Raw genomic sequence first — 5,982 nt, forward strand, 5'->3', positions numbered from 1 at the left:
GACGCCACGGTATGGCATAAGCTCACCTTGGTCCTTAGGACCTGGTGAGCTAAAACTGAAATCGTGCCTGAAACACTCATTTCTGATTTTCTATGCTGGAAGCCACCCTGTTGTATTAAGATTTCTACTCGGCATTCCCTTATGATTTCCTCATGGCTTCTGCTCTTATTTCTAATTCTGTCGTGTTTTCTACTCCAAAATCTAGCTGTTTCAAGTAAGTCATGTCTTCTGCTCTTAAAAACCTTATTTCTTCATATGTTTCTACACTGAAAATGATTATTTCATATTTCAGGTGTGAAATCCCTTACATTAAAATCCCACATTTTTGTTAAGTTCATTTTGGAACCCATTTGTAATGATCTCTCTCTGAAATCCCTTCTTCACTTTCATCACTCTCTAAAAGCTTAAACTTTTTATTTCACTAAAGTATGGCTATCAAATGGCAGTATCGGGCAAAAACGAAGCAGTGAAGAATGACATAACGATATGGGTAAGTAAGATACATGTCTATAACATTGTCACACTTACAATACAGAGGATCATCAGACAACTGTATAATGAAACAGTGTTAGCTAAATATTGCTCTCCCCGAAAAATTCAGTAAGATTTTCATTAATCTCGTCCATTATCCGTAAATATATATGATATAAGCCATAAAAGGTGGTTGATATCCGTGGTTACGTGATACAGAGAAATGATATAATGTTGATATACTGTAATAATGAAGGGCCGTCAGAGGCAGTTGTATGCACATGCTCAAGGCACATGCTCTCCACAGCGTAAACAGGTAGATCGTAGAGACATGACTCGGGCAGAAGAACGAGGGTTGCAATATGTGAAAGTCATACAAACCTATCAGAGACAATATATGTGCCGTTTTAAATCCTACAGAAAAAGGTGTTAAGATATTACAAAACTACCACTATTAGACCTGCAGGCTATACACACATACACCACCATCATACAATTCTAGTCCAAAAGTATTTTGTGTATGGGCATACAAGTGAACTACGGACATACAGACGTCATGTGTTGTACATATACATCCATGTACAGCCCAGATTTAACACAACTGTACAATATACAATGATCTAGTATTAATTCTAAATAAATAACAGAGCCAACAGGCTGAATTTTCTTCCATTCCAACCTTGCAAAACGCCATGCAATTGTTTCACAGATGCATAAGCTCATTCCGAAAACATCCGCCAACTCTAGCTAATCAGGGTATAGTCTGGTTAAAGCGTGGCTGGTAACTTAGTAACCATTATAGGCAGTTTCATAATTCATGCCCAGAACACTTGGGTCTTACTCACACTTCTCTCTATGGAGGAATCGCAATGATGGTCTATGGCGCATTAGGTGATAAGCATTGCAACTCTTATTGGACTCCCTCAAATCTAGTTTTGTGAAACAGAACATAATGGGATTGATTTATCAACAACACAGTTATCTACCCTGATGCTGAAGAAAAGGGAACTTGTCGGCTTTTTTTTTAACATTACACTGGGTATTTGATGACGGAATGGAATGCAGTCCTCATTATGAAATTTGGACCCTATAGTTTGTCAAATACAACAAAGATTTGCTGAAAATATTTGTTGTTCTGTGATAACACACAAACACTGGCGAGTCGCTAGCCAAATACATGTGTACAATAAAGAAAGTCACACAATATAATGAAGAATGGCTCACAGATGTTCACTGATTGCGAAAGTAATTTTTTAACATTTTTTTCCCCAACTCATACTTAATATAATGAGAATTCTGCGATATGATAATACATGTTCACGAATAGGGTAAAAAGTTCAAAAAAGAGGAAAAATGGGTCTTTGAATTTTCAGGATACTTAACATTATGGTAAATTCTCACAAAGAGGATGGATTCAACAATGAGCAGATTTCATTTTAAAACTCCTGTGGCAAAAATTTAGTGAGGAAACATTTAACAGAATTGCAGGCCTGCTGGCATCCCAGACACACTGTACTTCCGTACACAACAAAGTTACAACAAACAACAGATGACAAGGGCACTACAACACTACATACAGATACATCTAACAGCTGCAACTGTAGCTCCCTACGACCACTCCGGCACAACGATACAGGGTTTAGGAGGTGCTAGGGCAATACCATCAAATACATTAACAGTGAGTGACTATTTTCAATATTCACAGATAATTATGAAAGAATTATATTTTATCTTTGTGAAAAAATTTCAAAAACAGTTTGATGATTTCATAGCTGATTATCAGCTTATAATTTAAGATTTTCTCTTGCTCTAATACAAGTTTAAAACAAAAGAGGGATTCATAGTTACAACTCACTGTGAATGATTTGAAGCATGTATATATAACTATGTAATTTGTTGTTGGTTTACACAGAACTAAACAAACACATGATCTACATAAAATATACTGAAAATGAAAGTAAAACAAATCTACTTCAGAAACCATTTCAACAGTATTGACAGTAAAAGATATGATGAACATTGATTTACATATAATGTAAATGAATATTCATACAGGAAAATGACAAAACTATCCCATCTACTGACTATGTAAGTTCAGGTGAATATTCAAAGGTAGAGGTCTATGAAAATTCAATTGAAGTAAAATGAATTTCCATATACATTCCGACAGACGGGAGTTTTCAAGAAATTTGAATTGGTGCATACCTCCCATGATGTTCTTGAACTGTCGCCGAGCTCTGCGGAAGGGGCTGCGGTTCTTGGACAAGTCGCCGGTGGGGGATAGTGGCTGTTGGGGAGTCTCCTGTCTGTCCTTGTTTTTCTTCAGGCAGTCGTCTATTTCCTGGAGTGTCTCCCGGGATATCACAGAGGTGTCTGGACTAGTGGGGGACGACTCCTACATCAACCAAGGGTCAGACACGCCAGCATCAATACTTGTATAAATATTAACACACTGCAGCCTTATACTGACCGACAAATAAACAAGGATTCAGGAATCGTAATCACCCTAGTGCCAACTAGCATCACAAATATGGATATCTTCGTGATTTTTTTATACATGAAAATTTCAATACTAAACTTGTAGCAACTCCTTATCATGTTAATTATTTTATTTCAATCACATTTACGTATTTTTTATTTATTTGTGCATTAAAATTCAATATGTTATCCTTTGGCTACCTAAGTTTTTTCTGTGTTAAAGAGTTACTGAGCAACAACACCCAAAGCCACTGTAGAGCAAAATGATCTTAAATAACTCATTGACCCCTGAAATTTCATAATGAATTATTCCAACCTTTGAATTGGAACAGTTCAAATGTGTCTTTAGGGGTGAATCAGTTAAGAGATGTCATTTAATGAAATGGTTCAGCACAGATATTACTGTACCCACGTTCACATGTTCCTATCATGTCAGTGACAGCCTTACAATCAAATGTTATTATAACTCTTCCTGTAAGTACAAGGGTGTACAATTACACATCTGGCAAGGTATCAGTTTACTTCCCTCTGGGGGTATATGACCTCCTTAAACGGCTTTTGACCCTCAAAATATGTTAGACGCTTGCTATATAAAATAGTTGTGATTTATGCATGAAGTTACCCTCAACTCCTATGTCTTGCAAAAATATTGATCTGTGCATGGGTACGATTGGTCTAGTAGAGTTTTTGAAAATCTACCTGCGGGCTAGGTCTCCAAATCACACACCCTTAATTCTTCAACAGCAATGTTATCGCAATTTTTACATAGTCTGTAGTCGAGATCATTAAGCAAAATATTAGTATGCCGTCTGTAGTCGAGATCATTAAGCAAAATATTAGTATGCCGTAACAGGCATTTTGGCTGTTACATTGACTTTTCCTAAATATAACGCCATCTAATTCTTCTTCTTATTACAACATGGGTACGATCATATCTACTGAGGCTACAGAAGACAGAGATATCTGACATACCTTCTCACATGAGCAACCTCTTAAATTTGAATTGAAGTTGATTAATGAATTATTAAAGAACAATCAGGATACTAATCAATGGAAAAGTGTTGTATATTGCAGTTACCGTGGCAAAATAAAAGCCAGGGTTGAAAGGATATCGAACCCCCTTGGGATCGTGTACTATGTTTTCAACCCTTGCAAGTATTTTGCCTTAGTATCTGCGAAAATACAATACTATGATATATATGGAAATACATAGTATTTAAAATATAACAACACCGAAATGTTTTTGTCTTCAAAGCATGCTTATTTCAGGCAGCATTCAACGTCATGCTGGGAAGGAGTTAAATGTTAGACATCATGCACAAAGCCACTCATCATGCATAGGTACTTTTAGAAAAAAAAAAGATCTTTTAGTTTATAATCAGATATCTTAATTTCAAAGAAAAGCAACCTGATCACCATAACAACTGTGCCATTGAAAAAAATAAGGAATTCTTTGACTTTGATAAACAGCAAATGTTAACTGGAGTTATATCAAAACTTCTAAATTCTTAATGGATGTCACTTTACAACTTGGGAAAGTTACAACACTTCTGCCAGTAAATAGGAACAAGAAAGCAAACTAAATATAAACTGGAAACACTAAACCGGCTATAACACACAAGTATATACACATCTCAAGATGGTAAAGGATTGAGCATGTTTAATGTCACCTACTTGATCTTGTTGACAATACTTTGAAGTGATCTCTTACAGTATGTGTTTCAGACAATTGTTTTTAAATAAGAAAGATAACTTGATGACATTTCCCCAAAAGAGGTCAAGCTTAGTCAGTGTAATGTCTCGTGATCGTTTATTAATTAATCAAAATATTGATTGATTATTAATTTGATCGATTAATAATTTGAAGGTTTACCTATATTGCATTGACTTGATGATTTGATCCCTATATGGATGATTCGAAGGATTAATGATTTAATTCAGCAAAAAATTGATGCATTAACGATTTGATGCATCAAAGATTTAATGGATGATTTGACAAATAAAAGATTTTTAATTTGATTCAGAATAGTGATTTAATGTATCAATGATTTGATGTATGAACAATTCGATGTATTAATGATTTGATGGATGATTCGACAGATTAAATATTTTAAATGGTTTATGATTTTATCATCAAATAATTTGATTAACTCATGATTTGAATGATGAATGATAATGAAAATATTAGTTTTGAAAACATAAATAATTTTCCCAAAGAAATTAACAAAGCTGAACAATAAGCATAGCTTTGTCTAAAGGCAAGAAAAAAGTTAATATTTTGCTTTAATACAGCGACGAACTCAAAAATAAGAATGGCTAAGCTGCAACAACATCTAACTTAGGCAACTGTTGAGCATCTAGGTGTACAAAGCTGCTGTAACACAACGTAAGCTAAGTAACGGTCAACTGTTAAAACTATATTGCGTACAAAACAAAACTTTAAAAAAATTCAATCTATACTACAGAACCGGTCTTGTTTGCCTGTCAACATGCCTTACCAGATCAGAAAACGACTCTTGCTTTGCGAGAGGAGCCGGAGAGTTTTTTGGGCGTCTTTTCGGTTGGTGGCCTCTTTCAACGACAATTGACGGCCTGAGAGGACGATCCGATTTCGTCTCCTTTAATCAACAACACATCAATATAAAGCAACCTGCCACCACCTGCACACAGTTGAGTTACCTCCCTTGAGTTACTTCCCTTGGCAAGCACTTTGTATTCAAAATCATTTAATGAATTAAGAGCTAATATATTCCTTTTACACTCCACTGTTATATTGCAGTGCATAAATGATTACAATTTAGTAGGATGCAAATTGTATGAGAGCAAGCAAGCTATATGGGGGAAGGAAATGTCATGATCTGTGTCTAAGTTTGATTGATTTCTATGAGGACTCATTTACTCCCGTGAGAAAGCATGTTAACTGTATGATAGACAGGGGGATGCAAGAGCAGACTGAGTGAGGATTCCATGCCAAGGCTGTCGTACTGTGAGCTACTGGGTGAGTACCCCCACTCCAATGGTTTAACACTTCAT

General features: G+C 35.6%; 1 long non-coding RNA gene across 1 annotated transcript; it reads right to left on the reverse strand.

The window, feature by feature from the left end:
• Positions 1–1,283: 1,283 nt before the first annotated feature.
• Positions 1,284–5,598, reverse strand: LOC110444848. The gene is made up of 3 exons (XR_002462287.1): positions 5,448–5,598; positions 2,677–2,866; positions 1,284–1,400 (listed from the first exon to the last, which is right to left on the reverse strand). It is a non-coding gene; the product is annotated as an uncharacterized LOC110444848 (long non-coding RNA).
• Between the last annotated feature and the right edge of the window lie 384 nt (positions 5,599–5,982).

This window comes from Mizuhopecten yessoensis, unplaced genomic scaffold (genome assembly GCF_002113885.1).
Source record: "Mizuhopecten yessoensis strain PY_sf001 unplaced genomic scaffold, ASM211388v2 hete_36181012, whole genome shotgun sequence".
NCBI lineage: Eukaryota > Metazoa > Mollusca > Bivalvia > Pectinida > Pectinidae > Mizuhopecten > Mizuhopecten yessoensis.